Source organism: Ambystoma mexicanum, chromosome 6p (assembly GCF_040938575.1).
Source record: "Ambystoma mexicanum isolate Mex_15411 chromosome 6p, UKY_AmexF1_1, whole genome shotgun sequence".
Classification (NCBI taxonomy): Eukaryota; Metazoa; Chordata; class Amphibia; order Caudata; family Ambystomatidae; genus Ambystoma; species Ambystoma mexicanum.
Window position 1 is genome coordinate 618,273,256 of NC_090935.1, and position 21,610 is coordinate 618,294,865.

Consider the following 21,610-nt stretch of genomic DNA (forward strand, 5'->3'; position numbering starts at 1 on the left):
GAAGAGTCAGTGGTATGTAGGGCTCGATCGATGGCCGACCCTCATGCAGCACAGTAACGTACTTCACCGACGGGCGTGGCGTCCCATTTGTGATTGCAGCCAGTTAGCATTATGACACACAGCCGCACTACATTGATGTAATTGTGAATGCAAGCGTTCACAGAAGCCTTTTCGACGTAATGTTGCAAGTGAGGAATTCGAAGGCCAGCATTTTTGGTTTTGAAGTAGCGGCGAGGATACGCCCACAGGTCTGGCTGGAAATGTAACGTTCTATTGTAGAATGTCCTTGGGACATGGCCCATAACGAGCAAGCAATGAATGATATGAATTGAATGGGATGCGCAATAGCGTAGTGGACGATAAGGCAGGACGTTCCCAAATCCATCTTGCTTCACAACACTACAGATCCGGCCAGGAGCACAGTGGTTTTTGCAGACTGCATTACGCACAGACGCGATGGAAGTTTCACATATTATGTGAGTGAATATTCATGCGTTTTCATTGCGGGATGAGGGAATGATGAATGGATGCATGGACAGATGATTCCGTTTAGGGTCTGCCATGTACATGGGTTTTTTGAATCACTCCCCTTCCCCTGCGCTATGTGATGCAAGGCTGCCATAGTGGGACTTACGTCTATCTGCCCTTGTCGGATCCTCCCTGTCTCGACGCGCCTTCATACACTTGTGTCTAGGCACGTTACTAATCCCATGTCATGGGTTCTATCTTGACGGACGCATGCACAGTAACCGACGTTGCCAATGGTGTATTTACCTCGATTGATTTCGTTATGAATCGATACTGATTTAGGGGTGTGTATATTCCTTTGGAGTGGGCTAGCATGCATATGGGTGTGGATTTGGTGTGTTGAATGAAGATTGTAATGCATCATGAGTCCCGTAATGCAATCGGTTAATTTGTGTTTCATTTGGGTGACAGGTATCTCCTGCCCTATTGCAGATGCCATCTCTACGCCACTCCTCCAGATGGGTTTTACTCTCGACACCTGCAGCTTCGGGTGAATCAGTGGAGCACCATTTCGATCTTATGGGACGATCGCCAATGGGCCACATGCCCTTACGCTGTACTGGTGGCTAGGTGCAACATTTCGGCCTTTCAGCTCGACTAGTGCCTGCCTCATGGGACGGACCTGCGGTTCTTGCCGCTTCCATGTTGCCTTTTGGAACGTTGATGTAGGCCCTGTGTGCCATGATGGTACAGGGCGTCACACAAGTGGAAGCTGGTCAATTATTGCAGATGCAGCCCTCGGTGATGATGGATGTTTTGGTGTTATTTTGCAAATTGCTGTGGGGCCTTTGTCATTTGGATGTGCATTTAAATTGTATTCCGATATTTGTCGTGTTGCGTTATTCTTTGCAGGTGATGTGGCGATTTTCGATTTGTGGCGGTATGTATTGCGAGATGATCTGCATTGTGTTCCGCCTTCTGAGTTGAGTTGTGTGGTACAGTACTGGCCGCGTTTGCCTACGTAGCACAGTATGGTCACGGATAGGGGCTGCCATTGTGACTGTTTACATGATGTGCTGTTCAGGGGCGGGGGATTGGCTTTTGGCCGACTGGTGCCTGTCAGCCAGGTCGATTGGTGGAATGATGGGATGTTCAGAATGTGGCTGGTCACAGGTGCCTGTGTTTGCGTGCGTTTGTTGGAGGGGGACTGGGGTCATGTCCATTGGAATAGCTTCTGTATTCATGCCATCTGTGCCCTGCAGCTCCCATCGGCCCCTGTTGGGATGAGCCTGGCTGCTCAGTCACTCTGCCAACTTGTGTGGTACATGCTTCTGCTGATGGTTGGTTTGTTTACTGGCAAGAGTACAGGGCTGGTGCAATCCCCCTCAGGATGCTGTTTTGGATGTTGCCTTGCGCTGGTGGCAAGCGATGGGGGACTACTGTTGTTTTGTGTCATGTGTTCTTGATTTTCATTTTGATGTATTGTACCTTCACATGCCTGTGCTGCATCAGTACGGCTATGGTGACATGCCGTACATGGATGCCCACTCACGGGGCGCTTTGAGCCCCTGCATGCATTTCTACGTTGGCATGCATGGGTGAATTGTAGATTTCACTGGTTGCATAGTGTGAGTACATTGCGCCTGCCAGGAGTTGTGCAATGTGGCCAGGGAGTGGAGTACAGGCACTCAGTGGGCCATTTACGGTTGGTTCACGATGCCGTATTTCTCGCCATGGCGGAATGGTACTTTACGACGTGCTTGATGGCGTTCAGTACATGTCCGCTAGGGTCAGAATTCGCGTACCGTTGCGCCATGGCGGTGATTCCGGTTTTGCAAGGCGCGCGTGCGCGTACTTGGTGCAGTTAGCGTTGCCGTTCACTGCGGTGTCGCTAATGGCATCGTACTTTACGGTGACGGGTCATAATCGCAACGAGCGGTGTTCGATGGCGGTATTGCATTTCCGCCATCATTTTTCCATTTCCGCCAGGGTCGTAATGAGGCCCAACCTCTTTTTAGCAACCCTTAATTACAAGGAAGCAATCCTACTAGCCAAAAAAGAGACCTACAATCAACGTATCTCACAGGCGGAATCCAACACCAAGGAGTTATTCAAAATTCTTAAGGAATTAGAAAACCCTTCCTCCACCCCGGATAACTGCAATAAGGACAGCACCTGGTGCAAAAACATTCAAAAAGCCCTCCTTAATAAAATATTCACATTACAGGCCAAAATTAATACTAAACAAAACTGTCTACAAAATAGCAACTTGCCTTCCACTAAACCTAGAAACCCCCCATTCACACACACCCCTTTTAGCTTTACCCCTCTCACCATCAACAAGGTGGAAAGCATCATCAGCAAAATGAAACCTTCCAATTGTCAAGGTGACTCTTGTCCCGCACCTATCATCAAGGAATCTGCACATGAGCTTGCACCTTTCATCATTGAATTTATCAACTCCTCATTCCTCTCGGGCATTGTTCCCGATAATCTTAAAGACGCCTGGGTCATCCCACTGCTGAAAAAACCTACACTGGACCCTAGTATCCCCACCAATTACAGACCGATCACCACGGTCCCCTTCTTATTGAAAATTCTGGACAGGGCAGCGTACTTACAAATTCAAAAATATTTAGACAACAACAACTTGCTTGGCACAAGACAATCTGGCTTCCATCCCAAACATGGGACGGAAACAGCACTACTAGATTTGAAAACCCAAATTGAGGACCTAAAAGATAATGGCAAATTAGCCCTACTATTACTCCTAGACTTATCGGCAGCTTTTGATCTGGTCAACCATGAAATCCTCTGTCGCCACTTGAAGTCTGCCGTCCACTTTTCCACTAAAGCTACCAAATGGATCAGCTCCTTCTTGGACAACAGGCAAATGAGGGTATTCTCACCCACAGCTGTTGCAGAACCTATCCCGGTGCCTTGCGGGGTACCCCAGGGCTCATGCACCTCACCTACTTTATATAATGGCTTCACTAAACCACTGTTTGATGTCCTTGATTATCTGGGTGTCACCTACACCAACTACGCCGATGACACTCAGATACTCATCCCAATCACAGGAGACTACTTAGCGGATACAAAAGCCTTGAATGACGTTTATCAAGTCATCCAAGCTTGGATGGCCCAGCATGAGCTTTGTCTTAACGACGATAAGACGGAGCTCCTCATCCTGGGATCCCAACAACGATTGAACAGACTTGACCCCGCCTTCAAGACGTTCATTATCGATGGTAACACTATCAAAGTCTCATCTGACACCAAAATGTTAGGAATTTACCTTGACTCCACCCTATCACTCAACAGACAAACCAATTCAGTTGTCTCGGCTTCCGCTTACACATGTAAGCTTATCACAGCTTGTTGCCCCTTCCTCACCACACAGAACTGTACGATCCTAGCCAGGACACTGGTTATGTCCAAACTAGATTATTGTAATGCCCTATATCTTGGGACTAGCCAACATAACCTGAACAAGCTTCAGGTTACACAAAATAATGCAATCAGAGCTGCCCTCAACATCTCCAGATCCGCTCACATCTCTGAGACTAGGAGAAGTTTACACTGGCTATCAGTGACACAAAGAATTGCACTGAAATCGCTCACGCTCACATACAAATGCCTGAACAACCAGGCCCCTACCTAGCTCGCCACGCGCTTCTCGCACTACACACCTACCCGTCTACTCAGATCGGCTCAAGCACACGCTCCGACCATCCCCAGATACAAACTGCAGAAAGCTGGGGGAATCAGCTTCCCGGTCCTTGCCTCCAAACTTTGGAACTCCATTCCCGCAACTATTAGATCCGTACATTCCCTTACCATTTTCAAACAAAGAACCAAATTATGGTTAGTCTCTAATGTTGTCTAAACGACCAATGTATTACAGGCTCATATTCTACCTCTGCTTGTATATCTGCTCGCTACCTGTTAATATTGCAATGTGCACTTTGCATTAACAACTTATACTCTGTGACTGTAAATATTTTTGTACATTATACTGTTTCTATGCCAAGTTGTAACCTGTACTGTAAATTTACACCTTGTGCCAAGATATGCGCCCGGTTGCCTTTGGGCCTGGCTGCACTATATGAATAAAATACAAATACAAATACAAAGCAGCCCACGATGGAGGCCTACGCCAAGTCGCCCCCGGGCGCGGAGAGGGGCAAAAGTAAAGAGACCCCTGTGGCGGTGGCGGACCCACTGGGTACTATCCAGGAGGTGCTGGCAGCAATTGCTGACTTGAAGGTAGCCTGGGAAACGAAGTTGGGCCTAGCCATGAAAGAGCTGCAAGAGGGCCTGAACCTCAAGATCGGAGCGGTCCAGAAAGAGGTGAACCAGCTGAGGCAGGACGTGCGAACGATTGCGGAGCGCACTGGAGAAGGAGTTGGCCCCGAACACAGAGGCGTGCGCTGCACATGCTAAGGAGCTCCATGCCCTCGTGCAATGAGTAGGTAATCTGGAGGACAGAGCAGAGCAAGCAGAGGGGCGCGCCAGATGCAATAACATTCGCATAGTGGGTGTACCGGAAGGAATGGAAGGACCGAACCCCACTGAATACCTTGAAACCATGTTTTTGCAGTAGATTACAGGCAGGGAGTTGACCCAGGGGTTCGCGGTTGAAAGGGCGCATAGGGCCTTGACCAGGAGACCGGCCCCAGGAGCCCCCCCACGGCTGCTGATCGCGAAGATCTTGAATTATCGTGACTGCAAGAAGATTCTCAAATTTTTCCGGAAAGGAGGAAGGATAGAAAGGGGGTCAGCGAAAATAACGGCGTATCCAGACTATATGCTGCTTGTACAGCGTAGTCGAATGAACTTCGGATCGGTGAAAAGGAGGCTTAGAGAAGCAGGCCATCGCTACATGTTGCTCTACCCCACCAGGTTAAAGGTGTTTTACAAGAACAGATCCCTTTTCTTCGATACACCGACTGAAGCGATGGATTGGCTGGACATGCAGGGTCGACCTCAGGAACCGGATGTCCAGATGGAAGTGGCTGGAGATAAGTAGCACGTTGCGGAGGCACCTATGGTGCCATAGTCATGACACTGGGACTGGAATATAGAATGGTATTGTGCTTGTGGGGAGGAAGTCACAGTATCTGCCGGAGGGTCCCGTTGGACGCACTTCTCCTAAATAGATGACCGGGAGCTCCCGAGAAGCACCCTCTGAACCCAATAGTAGTATACTTAGTTAGGTCACTGTTAGATTGGTGACGCCCTCGGGGTCCTTGTTCTCGGATACGAGACAGGTCTAGACGTGGGTAGGCCTGAGAACCAGGGATGGAGCTGGGCAACTGTCGGGGGTTGGTAGGGAGGGGGCAGGGGGGAGTTGTGTGCTGTGGATTTGGGGGATGGGGAAGGGGGATTTTGTTTGTAAATAGTAGGGAGAGAGCCAGAAAACTAACTAGCAAGGGGAGCATTAAGGGAAGGGATAGGATGGGGATAGTCCGAACAGATGGCATTGGGTAATCTCAAAGTTGTGACCTGGAATGTACAGGGCCCTAACAGCTATCTGAAACGAAATAAAGTGATGCTGTACTTAAAGAGGATGCGTATAGACATAGGCCTGCTGCAGGAGACCCACCTCACTAGGGAGAAGCAGGAGGAAATGGAAGGGCAATGTTGTGGGTGCTGCTTACTCGGCGTACGCTAGAGGGGTTATTACTTGGGTGGTGCCGCATGTGGCGTTTCGGGTGCTTGGCTCTACGGTAGACCCGGAGGGTAGAATGGTGGTGGTAACGGGTCTCCTGGAAAGCACGGAAGTGCATATCATAAATTTGTACGCCCCCAATAACGACACAGCGGCTTATTTTGGGACCCTTTACAGTAAACTTGGCCCCCTGGCAGGGGGTACGGTGGTGTGGGGGGGGGCTTTAATTGTACCCTGAATCACAGGATGGACAGGTCAATGGACAGGGCAGGGAAAACAGCGCCGGCGGCTAAAGCGCTGGGAACCTTACTGAAAGACCTAGGCCTAGAGGATGTGTGGAGAAGGTTGCATCCTATGGATAGGCAATATTCACACTACGCAGCGCCTCATGATTTGCACACAAGGCTAGATTATATGTTTGTAACGGCCAAGATAGTGGGAGACATAGTGGGAGCGGAATACAAGGCCCGAGTATTATCTGACCACTCGCCCTTGGTAGTAGAGTGGAGACATCAGCCCCCAAGACTGCGGATCCCAACATGGAGACTCAGGACCGAGGCTCTGCAGGACGAGGGGTTCCGGGAGGGTCTGAGGGATGCCATCGAAGAATATTTTGATATAAATACGGGAAGCGTACGTTCTGTGGGCACACTGTGGGAAGCGTTCAAGGTGGTGGTGCATGGGGTACCCATTTCCAAAGCTAAACGGCTCCAGGGGGGTATAGAAAAGGAACTCCAAGAAGCAGAAAGGGAGCTGGAAGATCTCACACGTTGCGAGAACACTGCCCATGATAACAGAACCAAGATAAAAGAGCTACGGTTGTCCTGCAGTGCACTTTGAGATAGGCTGTGCAGACTCAATTATAGGAAATACACGCAGGGGGCGACAAGCCGGGCAGATTGCTGGCCTGGCTATATAAGAGTGAGACCCCCCGCTCAGTGATCAGTGAGATTAGAGATGAAGGAGGTTGCATCTGCAACACCCAAGAGGGGGTAAACAAGGAGTTCCTCAAGTTTTACAGACACTTGTACGAGGACACGGGGGAGGATATGTGTCAAGACATACTGGACACATTGGAGGACATAGAGTTGCCCAACCTGGACGACCTAGAACGCGCGGAGTTAGACGCACCTGTCACCTTGGATGAGCTGGAGGTGGTGATTCAGAATCTGCCCACATGCAAGGTACCTGGTTCGGATGGGTTGCCTAGTGAGTTTTATAAAACATATAAGCAGGAGCTACTCCAGCCACTGCTTGCCACTTTCAAGGAGGCCTATGAGCAGGGGGAACTCCCATTGTCCCTCCGCGAGGCTGTGATCATCCCACTCTTGAAACCAGGTAAGCCAGCCGTGGAGTGTGGGTTTTACAGACCGTTGTCCATGCTCAACCAGGACAGCAAAATACTTACAGCAGTGCTGGCTAATAGGCTGAAGAAGGTGATTGAGAAGTTGATACACCCAGATCAGGCGGGATATGTTCCAGGCAGGAACATCACTGATAACCATAGGAGGCTACACCATATCATTGACCAAACTGAGGAGGATACGGGCGAGTTGGCAATACTGTCCTTAGACGCGGTCAAAGTCTTCGACTCGGTAAGATGGCCCTGGCTGAAAGCGGTCCTGAGGGGATACGGAATGGGACCTGGATACCACAGGTGGGTCCAGTTGTTCTACAGCACCCCGATGGCGAGAGTCAAAACGGGGTCCACAGTCTCAGACACCTGGCAATTTAGCAGGGAGACCAGACAGGGATGCCCCTGGTCACCCATGCTATATATATTAGCATTAGAGCCGTTGGCAATATGCCTGCGACAACAATATGGGGAGGTGGGCATAAGTACTGTAAGTGGTAGGCACCTGATATCACTATATGCGGATGACATGCTTCTTTATTTGCGTTATCCGGAAGAAAATCTGCAGTATGTGTTGGAGGTAATGGAACGGTACGCCACCCTTTCGGGCATATCGGTGAACCCTAGAAAGTCTAGTCTGTTTCCTTTGGGCAGATATAGGAATGTCCCGTTACAGAGGCTGCCTATCCTGCCAATACCGTGGCAGATTGAGACATTTAGGTATTTGGGAGTAAATATTTACCACAAGGATCGAGGCGGAACACAAACATAACACGGAAAAAGCGATAGAGGGGATCAAGAACAGCATGGTGTTTTGGGCTAGATTGCCCCTGACTATGATGGGGAGAGCGGCCTTGCTCAAGATGGTGGTCCTGCCTAGACTCTTGCACTTTTTTGGGAATGTCCCGTTTTTGATACCCAGGAGCCTATTTGTGAAACTTCATAGCGTGTGTAGGGGTTTCGTATGGGGTAACTCCAGGAACAGGGTGCCTCTGTGGAAGCTCCAGAACCCGTGTGACAAGGGGTGTATAGGCCTGCCAAATTTTGAACTCTATTACCTGGCGGGGCAGCTGCTGTATGTGGCCAGGTGGCTTTCGGCCGAAGACTCGGCAGAGGCTAGGCTTCTGCGTGGGGACTCAGCCCCATACTTTTTGAAGGAAGTGGTGTGGTTGCGTAGGGACAAGCTGGTGGGCAGGGGGCGGCTGCTGAGGCTGGGCTGGGAGATCTGGCAAAGGACATGGAGGATGATGGGGGATTCGGAGCCGTACTCCCAGCAGGCCCCACTGGTGGCGCTGTGCAGGAGCGACTCTCAACTATTTGAATCGGTCCGTAGATACTGGGAACAGGTAGGCCTGGCCACCCTCGGAGACATATGGCAGGAAGGGGAGGCATTGGACTTTCAGAGGTTGCAGGAAGAGACGGGGGTGCATGGTGGCCAATATATAATTTACGCTAGGCATGTGAAAAAGGCTAGGGAAAGATGGCCTGAGACAGTGCTTGCGGAGGATCCTGACACCTCCCTGGAAACTGTGTATGATGTATCGGAGGGTGGGCACGAAATATCGAGGATATACGAGCTCCTGCGAGTAAGGGCTGGGAAGGAATTGCTCCAATTGAGACAAGATTGGGAAGAGGAGGCGGGAGGACCCATCACAGACGGGCAATGGGAGTGGGCCCAGAGATACCATAAAAAGGTGTCCCGGAACGCGAGATTCCAACAACTTCATTGTACGTTACCCATAGGGCTTATCTAACTCCCGGGAAAATTGCAAAGTTTGGGGGACCGGCTACGCAGCAATGCCCCAGGTGTGGGGCGGTGAATGCGGGGCTGCTACACATGTTTTGGGCTTGCCCGGAAGTGCACAGGCTTTGGGATGAGGTTAAAACGAAACTGGCTGGGGTGGGAGTGATGTTGGACGTGCAATCGACCTGGTCCTGCATGCTTGGGCTTTTCCCTAGACCCCGACATTCAAAACACATAAGCAAGATGAAGGACTTAGCTTATGTTTTGGCCAAGCGCAGGATTGCCATGGGCTGGAAGGCGGCCCACAGACCTAGGGTGGAGCTATGGTGGGCGGACCTCTTAAAATGGCTGGATGCTGAATCTGTGGTCTGGTTTGAAGCGGTCACTAGGGGGGGCGAAGAGGAAGTAGGGCCCCTGCTGGCCTGGCGGCAATTGGTGGCCTCTATGGCAAATCCTCACCAGGGTAACAACGGAACAGAGGACTTGGATGATGACCGCTTAAGTATTGTGCTAACCGATAATGCTCCAGTAGACGACATGTGAGAACTGGCTCTAGTTCAAGGGGGGGGAAGTTGGGGAGTTCTAATGGAAATGTGATGGTCTAATGATGTTTTCTTTGCGTATTGAAACAGTTGTAATGTGTGTTTTGTTTGGTTTTGAAAATATAATAAAACATATTTTTTTTAAAAATAAATAAATAAAAAAATAAAAAATAATAAGGAGTGGATCATCATTGGGAGTTGGTTTAAAAGGTCTAGTACCATGATAAAGGACATCCCTTTGAAGAGCACATGCACTTCATTATTTAAGTTGACTTTCTCTACATTCCTGGAACAATTTTAGTTTTCTTTTTGTACTAGAAAATGCAGACTATGTTTTCACAAGGTAAATGTACAATGATTTGAAGTACTGTAGGGGGACAGCGCATGGCCTTAATAAAGAACCTTTAACTTGGAAAGAAAAAGAAAAACAAATATATAGGCATTGTCAATAACATTTTTGGCATAGCCTTGTGGCAAAAAAATCAGAGGCAGGCAGAGCACAGCAATGATCAAATTGGGTAACATCAGTACAGTTACGACCATAACGAATAAACTCGCCGTATATATATACACACTCTTTTTGAATGTGGCTTCCAATTTCTGAAATCATTCTGAACCCTCTCAGATTGTAATCCCTCAATCACTGATCTGCACAGGTTCCAATATGGACTGGGCTAATTTCCTTAGAATAGGGATCCTTCTTTCTGCAGCCTGTAAGGAATCCTGGCTCTCTAGAATGTGTTTCTCATCAATCCATCCATAATAACAATCCCCCAATACCTGTATGCAGTTTTTTTATAATCAAAATATTCTGCGTCATTATGATGCTGCATATTGGTCACGCCCTTTCCTCAGACACTGCCAAAAATACACTACCATTCTCCATTGGCTCGTCACAATTTCTATATTGTTGACATGAGCAAAAGGAAGGATGGCCATTTCACTTGTATACTGCTAAATGCTATTTCATTTTTTCTTTATAATTCCTGTTAGCAGCATGATAATTGAATGAGATCAAGATTATTGAAATCCATACTTGCAGACGCACATTTCGGTATGCATCAGATTATTTCACATTTCTTCATAAAGTTATGACCATTTTCTCATTTTAATCATTTCGGAATTATGCATCAAATATGGTGTCAAATTAGTTCCTTCTCTTCGCACACACTAAGTTACATGTGCCTAGGTATTGTATTTCCAGAGTTATGAAGTGTATTTGTATTGGCTTTTGCATATAAAGAAAATGGTAAAACATGGGAGCTTATTGAAATTGACAGGAAAAATGCACATCTGATTTGCTCTGTATTTCCACCAGGGGGGCTCAGAGCTAAAGCACTGTTGAACCATCCTTCATGAGTGGTTTCTGTAAGTCCAGACATGTCCTACGTTTGCCCTTAGTATAACATCAACATTGCGTACTCTTCTCTGACACCATGATTCAAGTAAATAGACCCTTTATGAGGGGTTCAGGCTTAGATGGATGTGGCAGGTCTCAATGTTTTGTCACATTATTTTATTTATTCTATTTTATTGAGCATTCGTAAGGCGCTTTATACAGCAGAATTGTGTTTCAAAGCACCACAAGTCTAAATGGGAAGGGAACAGGGGAAATAAAAAAAATGGCAAAACAGTAATATACAGTTGTGGTCCTACTAGCCCTTGTGGCAGTCGGCCATGCAAACGTACTGAGGAGAGGTGAAGGGGAGAGGGATGGGTCGGGGAACAGAGGAGCAGACAAGCACTGGGGGAGGGCCTAGGAAGGAATTGCTAAGGGGAGCCAAGGAAGAGAACCTCAGGCTAAGTGATGGTACAGGCAACTCTAAGGTAGGGCGTCTCGCAACCGGGCAGAGGCTTGCAGAGCATTGCAGTGAAGGAGGGGTGCTGGTGGTAGCTGGGAGGAAGGGCCTGGGATCCTGTGAGATTCATGAGGAACAGGCCACTAGTCACAGTGGCAGTGGGGTGATTAGCAGGGAAGGGAAAGAGGTAGAGAAAAGAAGAGTTTTGAGCAGTTTCCGGAACTTAAGAAGGTCCAGCTAAAGTCTTAGAGGGGCAGGGAGGATGTTCCGAAGGGAGGCACCAGCCGAGGGGAGAGGCCTGCCCCCCGCTCTCTGCTTGGAGAAGCGTTTGACAGAGAGGTGGAATTAGGGAAGCGTTGGTCTCTAGCAGGGAAGTATTTCGGGAGGGAATGTTGGAGATAGCATGTACCCAGGCCCCATAGGGCCTAGTGGATGCTGCAGAGGGTCTTGAATTTGATACTTCCAACCACCGGGAGCAGTGTAAAGATGTTAGGGCTGGAGAGAAACGTTCACTGGGCTTGTGGCCAAGGATAAGTCTAGCAGCCCTATTCTGGATTAGCTGGAGGGGGCGAAGGGAGGAAAGAGGGAGATGGAGAAAGAGGCTGTTGCAGTAGTACAGCCTGGAGAGGACCAGAGCTCTGGAGACATTGAACTTCTGAGGGAAGGTAAGAAAAGCAAGAATGTCTCTGAGGAGGTGGAGCACTTCTTGATAAGGTGCAGGGTGTGAGGGGTAAAGGAGAGAGCGGATTCGAAGATGACCCTGAGGTTGTTGGCCTCACAAGATGTTGGGGTAGAGGGCCCAAGGAAGTGGCTAGGGGGTGTTAGGGAGAATTCTCTGTTTAGGCTGAATTTCCTAACCTAGTGAGTCCCCCAGTAGCTTTGCTGGATTCTTGGGGTTTATTTTTTTCTCCTGCCAAGAGTGAGACTCTTTTACCCTCACTCTTGGGCAGGATTTAAGTGTGTTTCTTTGAATCTAGATGTGTTTAATGGGCTATGGGGTCTTTTACTCCATAGGGCTTCATGTGTTTTTGTGATGTGTGTTACACAGCACCCTCAGTGCAGTGACACAGGGGTGTCATAGTGACCCCCCAGTATAGACGCCATACCCTGGGACTGACTACTGTCTCCCAGGGCATGTAAAGTCACCGTTGACTTTACTAGTCTTAAATTCTGAACAGAACCAGTACAAACCATCATATTGTGGACGTACTGGCTGGGGCAATACAATTGCCCCAGGGTCTGTTAGTCGAGGGGGCACGTCTCCGTCCCCCCTGATCGAGTTTTGGCTGGTGGCAGTGGATACTACTTTTTATATTCAACCGCAAATATTTTCCTATGGGATTTCCCATTGTTTTAGGCTACTATCTTTATTTAATTATTTACGGTAGCCTCGAACATACCGCCGGTTTATTTAATTAATATTAATTCTCTGGTTGGTATTTTTTGCCAAAACTTGATTCTAAAATGGCGTTTGTGTTCTCTTCTGTGACTCCAACCCAAGTCGAGCCCTTTGTTCCACTTTTTGGCGGGCTTCTCCACAAAAGCCCTCCAAAGTGGTGCCACTCTGTCTGGGGTACTTAGGAGGAGTGGAGGTGGATTTAGGCACCCTGGACTGAGTTGCCTAGGCAACTCAAGTCGCACTCCGTCCTGATTGGCCCAAGTGGTGAGCCGGCCGGCTCACCACTTAGCATGTTTGAGTGACAGCTAGGCTGAGTGAATGGGGGTTTTCTGCATAAAAGCAGGGCTTTGGGGACTGGAACTTCAGAAGTCGCCACAGGACCTAAGAATCTGACGAGGGAGAGCTGAGCCGACCTGCCACGACACCACCACCGGTGGAGCCCTGCTGGACCGTCTCACCACTTTTCCCAACGACAGAGGAGATCTCCCGCCGGAGAGTCTTCTTCCTTTGACTGGTGGGGATAACCAGTTCCACCGTCTTTTTGCCTTCCCGACGTACCTCGTGGCCGCCTTGCCTGTGTCAAGCACCCCGGCAACCGGGATACCACGTTTTACCACGACCGCGAACAAAGGTACCACCTTTAACCGGAAAACTCCGCGGCTGGTTTCTTCCCTGGTAGTGCAACGACCTTCATCTTGCCTCCAAGTCGAGATTTTCTCTTCCCCTGGACGACGACGCAACTTGCACCCACTGCCAGGAACAACTGCCACCGCTGGAGGATCCTTCCCACTTAAGGTACCGTGTCCCGCCCGGCTTCCCTTGCTACTGACTGTACGGGGTAGATTTAGCCCCCGGCTTTCGAACCTGGGTTAGCCTGGGACACCCTGGCTAAACTTTCTTAAAGCCTTTCTAAACTCTGTTTGAACCCTCTGCAAGACTTTCTAAGCCTAGAGTAACTGTGTGATCTTGGGTGCATTTGTGCTCTGCTCTCTCTAAGAGTGGGCCCAGCCTTTGGACTTTGGCTCACCAGTGACTTTTGCTCTTCTGCCTTGCTAACAGTGTTCCTGAACCTTAGAGTGGTGTACCTTTCCATATTCTGTCTTTTTCCCTCCCTTTCTCACAAACTTATTGGAGTGCCATCTAGTTAAGCGCTCACCTCTGTATGAAAATAAGTGGTGTTTTACTGGGACTTATCTGATAAGGAAAAAGGGGTGTATATATTACAATAGTAACTGTGTTTAGAATATTTTACAACAAGAGTGCTGGAGTGTTTCAAACCGTGTGTTTTTAAATAAAAAATTATATACTTTAATACCAAAGCTCTGGTCAATGTTTGCTTGTATTATTGTGTCTGAGTGCCTATTGTGTATACTTTGCATACTGCCTAACTCTTCTTGAGAGAAGTCTGACTGCTCAGCCACAGCTACCAGGTAAATCTGGGTGGTACAGACTGCTACCAAGTGGGTTTACTGCCAACACCTGTAGTCTTAAATCTTTTGCAGTGGTCCCTAAGGGAACTGCACAGGTTTCTGCCTAACAGGGGGTAGGAGGAAAAGAGGCTGCAGACAGGTATCATTTGCTGCACACCATGCCTGAATGGTGGACAGACAGTCAGGGATGAGAGAGGAGGATGAGGGGGAAGTAGAGGGAAGTTTGAAGGAAAGCTGTGTGTCATCGGTATAAGTCTGGAAATGAGGTGAGAAGGAGGAGATCAGGTGAGCAAGATGGGTGAGATAGATATAGACGAGCCATGGTGAAAGGATGCCACAGGTTGAGAGGGTGGTGGAGGAGGAGAAAGGGCCCAGCTGCAGCTGGGAAGGGCGGTTAGTGGGGATGGAGGCCAGACATGTCGAGGGTGTCACAGAGTCATTTTATGAGAATGGAACGTTTGATGGTGTCAAAGGCAGAGGAGAGATCGAGGAGAATGAGAACAGCAGAAGAGATTTGCAAGCATGGTTTCACAGTCAGGAAAGCCGTTTCCGTGCCTCTGGATGTCCAGAATCCAGATTGATGGTCATGAAGGCAACCGACAAGATCAGTGTTGAGGGTCAGTTGGGGGAGGACCAACATTTCCAAGAGTTTACCCAGGAAAGGGATAGTAGAGATAAGGCGATAGCCAGGCAGGACTTGTCAGCAGACTGCTTTTTTGAGGAGAGGGTGCACAAGGGAGTGCTTGAGGGATAGAGTAGTGGTGAAGGAGTGGTTACAGAAGTCAGCAATAGCTGGGGGAGAGAGGAAATGTTGTCATTGATGGTTCTGGAGGAGCATGGGAGCACCTGTTTGGAGGAGGCCTTCATAGGACTCTCTGTCCCCCAGGCAAAGCTCGCCCAGCACTGCCACCAACATTCTCGGTCATTAGGCCCATGAAGCATGTGTCAGTCGATGCCTCTGCCTCTACTTTCTCTGCCCCTCCTACTCTCTAACCTGCATCTCACTTTCTCAAACACCCGCCCGTCATGAAAATCTGTCTGCAGCCTACATCCAAGTGCAACTCTTGGTATCACTCTGATCTTGCCGCCCTGAAATGCAAGTGCAGGTTGGCTGTGAAGAAATAAAGGGCTTCAGGCGCATCCTCTGACAAAATGCCCCGCTGCCTGCTCCAAAGGCAATAGAGACTCTGTGTCCTGTCCAAGAAGAGAGTCTGCATCTAAGCTCGCGTCTCTGCAGCCTCTAACAACATGGCAGAACTCTTTAAAATCTGCAAGGAACTGGCCAATCCTTCTGCAGTCTCCACCTCTCCTGTTCCCTCCCAGGGCCTCTGTATGGCCCTGGCATCTCACTTCACCACTAAAACTCAGGACAGCCTGTTCTCACTCTCCTCTTCCTCTCCCTCTACCTCACTCGGCCCCCCTCTGGCTGCCTCTCTCTCTCCTCCTGCTTTCTCCTCTTTCTCTCTGACAACACCAGATGATGTTTCTAGACAGGTCTGGTCTATGAACGTTCTGTACAAACAGGTGCTCCCATACTCCAGAACTATCAAGGACCACATTGACACCCTCGCTCCAGCCTTGGCCAATTTCTGCAATCACTCTTTCACCACTGGAACTTTCCCCTCTCTCCTCAAGGACTCCCTTGTGCACTGCCTCCTCAAAAAGCCTTCTGCCGATCCTACCTGTCTGGCAAACTATCGCCCAATCTCTATTACTCCTTTCCTGGGTAAACTCCTGGAAAAGCTGGCCATCTCCTAGCTTACTCTCCACACTGAAACTGTTAGTTATCTCCATGACAATCAGCCTGGCTTCAGAGCAGCCGGAGGTACGGAAACTGCTCTCCTGAACCACTGTGAAGACCTGCTCTCCAACCTCGCCTCCAGCATTCCTACTGTACTCATCTTCCTTGACCTTTCCTCTGATTTTGACACGGTCAATCACACCATCCTGATCAATCGACTCTGAGAACCTAGGCATTAAGGAGCAGGCCCGGGAGTGGCTGACCTTCCTACAGGAGCGACCCTCCCAGGTCCAACAGGGGTCCTTTCGCTCCACCACCTCTCTCTCCACATGTGGTGTTCCCCAGGGTTCTAACCTCTCACGCTAGCTATTCAATGTCTATGTGGCCCCTTTGGCGCACCTGATCTCTACTTTCTGCTCTAACTTTCAGTGTTATGTGGATGACACTCAGCTCTCTTTCAGGCTCCCCTCTTTCTTGAGTCCTTCGCTCTGCTACCTCCAACTCTCTGAGGGCTAGACGCTTCTCCAGGCAGAGAGTGTGGGGTAGATCTCTCTCCTCTGCAGGTGCCTCCCTCTGGAACGGCCTCCCTGCCTCTCTTAAACTTGAGCCAGATCACCTGAAGTTCCAGAAGCAGCTCAAGACCTTCCATTTCTCCTCTGCTTTCTCTCTCTCCCTCCCCTGCTGACATACCTGTCTGCTGCGTTGACTGGCTGCTTGGCTACCCTCAGATTCTAACTGGGTACCAGGCTCCTCCATGATCAATTTCCCCTGCACTGCCTTCTGGCCTGCCACGCAATAGTGGCTGTAACTGTTAACCTCTACAGTGCCCTGCCCCGTTGCACTTACTCAGAGCCGCGCTGCCCTGGCTGCACTTACTCAGAGCAATGCTAACCTGATTGCACTTCCCCTTCCCCTCCCCCTGCACTTTGCGCTGTGGCACTTGCATGATCTGAATGACACAAGGCCTAGTAAGAATGTTTGTGTTGTGCTCCCTCTGTTCCCTCCCTTGTTCTTGTCGGCCTAGAAACACTTGTGTACAGGCGCATTATAAATGATTTATCATATCATATCATAGAGAAGGACCGCTAGAGACCTCATCTGGTGCTCTGGGTACGAGGGAGGAGAGTGAGCAGGGTAGGTGGAGGGAGGCCAAGGGAGGCAGGGCAGAGGAGATGGGGGTGGAGGAGAGTGAGGACAGGATGTCCTGAGTTTTGGATGTGAAGTGGGAGGCCAAGGCAGTGTAGAGAACCTGGGAAGGAAGGATAGAGGTGGAGACTGCGAGTAGATTGTCGAGTTCCTCGCAGATTTTGAAAAATTTGTCTGTGTTGTTAGTGGCTCCAAAGGTACTTGTGGGAGCAGAGAGAGAAGCGATAATGCCTTTGGAGCAGGCGGTAGGCCAATTTGTCTGAGAATAAGCCCAAGGTCTGCCACTTCCGTTCAGGAACTCTGAACTTGCAATTGAGGGGTGCTAGATTGGAGTCATACCAGCTGTTGTTCTTGGTGGCAGGTTTTAGGTGGATCCTCATGGCAGGGGAAAGGATGTCAAGGACAGAGTCAGAGGGAGAGTCAGGGGCGGGGGCAGGAGGGGAAGGAAGGTGGAGGCAAAAGCAGCAACTGTCACTCACTTCATCGGTCGAATGATGCCGAAGAAGGCTGGCAGTGACGGGGGTGGCTCGGATGGAGGGCCAAGGGTCCCCAGATGTGAGGAAAGGAGAGAGTGGTCAGACCAGGAGAGGGTTGTGGTGACCGGATTAGAGATAGGGATGTCAGCAGAGAGGAGGGCATCGACAGTGTGGCCGGCAGAGAGAGTCGGGCCGGAAGTAAGAATAGTGAGGGAGAGGGATTCACAGAGGACCAGGAACTGAGAGGTGGAAGATTTAAGAGAGCCGAGATGGATGTTGAAGTCACCACCAAGCTGGATAAAAGGTGCATGTTTATTACCATGCAAAGGTCACTCTAAATGGGAGCATCTGACTTTGAAGCTCACAATTAAAATAGGCCTGAATTTTTATGGGGGAAATATATACAATAGAATTCTCAATTGAGGTATGTTTAAGCCTATTTTGTCAGTGTACCCTCTCAGCAACTTCTCAGGGTGGGGGCTCAATTGCTCAGAGGTGAGCTTCTGGTCACTTCAAACCAACAGTAGAGCACAGAAATGAATGCACAGCTTTTTCAAACCACACAATATATGGCTTTTCACATCATGTGCACAGCTAATAGATTAATTTTGATCAGTTCAATGTGTCATTATGTCTTTGTACAATAAACTTGACAGTAGGTGACTAAATGCACGATTTACATTGACTAGTGTCTAGAAACAGTGAAGTAATTGGCACTTTGCTCCATATGCTAGAACTGTGCACCTTTTGAAAACCTGGAAATGTTCCTTTCTTGCTTAATCCTTTGCACAGTATCTGATAGTAATATTTCTGCAATACAGGCCATACATTTCCTTGCTTAACCACATTGCGAAGTTGTGCATTTCGTACTAAAGATGAAAGCGGCATTCTGAATCTTCTGTTAACTAAAAACTCATTATTTTTGGGCTTGCGAGCATAAATGTTCCTAGCATAATAATTATCCATACTATTGAATCATATAAAGAACATTAGAAAGAAGCAGCACAGTTTTTCGGCAAAGGTTTGGTTTAGGGAATGGCATGGGTGCAATTTCTTTTTACACCCACGTTGCTGCTTTTGGCACCCTTTACATCTTCAAGCCTCTGCTTGAATTTTTAAACCAGTTTGAAGCTACATCGCACCAGCAGTGCTAATCACAGCCTCAACTTAAACACTGCTCACCATTGCGGAAACCTTAGACTTGCCGCTGGTTTGAGAACTGCATCAAACCAAAGGACCTTACCTCGACCCATCATGAACACAGTTTTGGATAACTGCAAGCCATTGTGTCGTGTGCCGACCTGACCCAGCGGTAACATTATTTCGAACCAATTCGATCACTGATTCAAACCTGCTGGACCCTTCAAATCACACTGCATCAAACCGCAACTCGAAACGAACAGAGCCCTGTCTCGATGCTGCCTTGCCTCGTGGATCAACGTGATTTTCTGAATCTCATACCCGGACAATCACAAGGAAAGTACGAAAGTGCAGAGAAGCCTAGTCTAACTCTGTTGAACCGTCCAAGACAAAGAACAAAGTACAGTTAAGAGGCCCTGTTCATGTGGTCCACTTTTAAAAACATAGCAGTTCCCTATTCAATCCTTTTCTTGAAAAGACATATTTGTTGAACAGTGACATTACTGCAATTGCTTGCCTCATCACCCCTGCTCAAATACCCAGGGTGCTATCCCATACCAGTTCTGCCTTTTCTGTGTTTCTTCCATGGGGGGGACGGGGGTGGTTTAGTTGGAGTTTTTAGTTAGTCACTTGATTGAATATTCTTCGATTTTGGAGTCTTTGTACTATTGCTGTTTGGGCTGTTATTGGGATCTCTTCAGGCACCTCCTAAGATTATAGCCTGCCCTCCACCCATATTAAAACACAAGGCAAAGGAGGTACAACCCAGTAGGCTGTGTCAGTTTTACCTTTTTGATTGGGATCCCTGCTGGTTTAGTAGTAGTGTGGGGCTGAGTAGGCGGTTTAGCCATTACTCATCACTTTACTCCTGCAGAGCAGTCAGTAGTTGTTTTGTCGCATCTGGTCATTTTTACTGGAAATCATGAAGTTGGTATGATCTGTTTAACAATCTAGGAATACTATCAGATTCTCTGAAATCGTTGGCCATGACATCTTTCACATTTTGGATCGATGGAAATCCAGTGACTACTGGTGTTTGTTATTGGTATGCACGATTGTCATCTAATGTGGAGGGTTGACATTTTCAAGCGCCTAGTTTGTTCTAATTTAAGCCATCATTTTACCCAGGGCCTCCCATCTCCATGTTACAAGTGTGCTGTTAAAAGGTTCACAACGATGTCTTACACCATGAGGTGCAAACAAAGACCAAGAGGAGATACATGCCTTTTCTTTCTTGTATCTATGGCTACTGTGTGGAAAGGAAGATTCTAATAGGGGCTTTTTATCTATGTCTTTTCTATGTCTCTCCATGCTGTCAGACTAATGGAATGGTGGCGTTTTGAGTGAAAACAAATAATCTGGAATGCATACCTTACCACTCCTTGCACCCAATGGTTCTTCTGCATGGCTTCTGCAGCACACCAAAATCTCAGTAGTGCAGTCTGGGTGCCTTGGCTACACATGTGTGGAAAATCTCACGGATGGAGGGTGGATGACACCTTGCATGCTTGCTTTGCATGGCACACACACAGACAGAATGGCTCACTAAGGGTTTCATTGTAAACCGCATCTGTCGGCTTGGCATTCCAAGACAACCTTCCACATTTAGTTGTTGAATTGGTCTATGAACCGGGGGACAAATTGCAGTAGACCCAAACATTTTCTTTTTTCAATTTGCAGTGGTTTGGTGTGTTTATGTCGATGAAGAATTTGTGAATGGATAGATGAAACGGTGGTTTGTGTGTGGCTATTCAACATTTATCAGGCAGCATTTTTATTTTAAATTGCAATGCTCCCTCATATTTAAGGATCAATCACATTGAAGTCTCTGTGCACGGCCCCTCTGAGACAATTTGTTTGCTGTCTTCCATAGATATTTATAAAAGTCAAAATGTGTTTGTTTGTGGTGGGATTTGTGACAAAGTTTTGTTCCTTATGCAAATTCACACTGTTTCACCAATATGCACCATATTTTGCATAGTTGCCTGTTAAGGCCCTCCGGACATTACTGGCTACATGACATATGGACACCCCATTCCCCAGATTTCAGCACAAGTCCAAATATGTTCGTGGGTTTGTGGCTTGGCAAAACATTGTTCCGTATACAGTGCCACACTGTTTCACCAAGCTGCACCACATCTTACATAGTTACCTTTGAGGACCATGCAGACATTACTAGCTACATGAGATTTGGACATCGCACCCCTTTCCCTAGATTTTAACACCTTCACAAAGAGACGGTTGCCTGAAATCAGCGAAACATCAATGTGGTCGTAGAAGGACAGGTCCCGACACGAGGAACACAACTCGTGGTGCAAGCCCTAGGATGCACAGTTTCCAAGATATTTGCACTGCAATTGACCACAATGAACTGCACCATGCCAAGGTGAGGCGACAGGTGGGGAGAGAGCACAGAACGTCTCAGTATGCAGCAGCACTCCAACTCTCGCCTCCCCACATCTTCTGCTCTGTGGTATGCCAGCCAGCCACACGCGCCCATTCTTACTGCAGTTTACTTCCGGGTGCAAAGCACATCAAGCGATAAGCAAATCGGAACAGCGACCAACAGGATCATCATGTCTGTCTACAGAACCGTCCGTTTGGAGAACGGGTACTTCTGATAGTTGTGAATAAATCATAAAGCAAGGGTTATGTCCTAGCATCTGTAAACAAGCAAGTCTTTTAAAAGAAACTCTC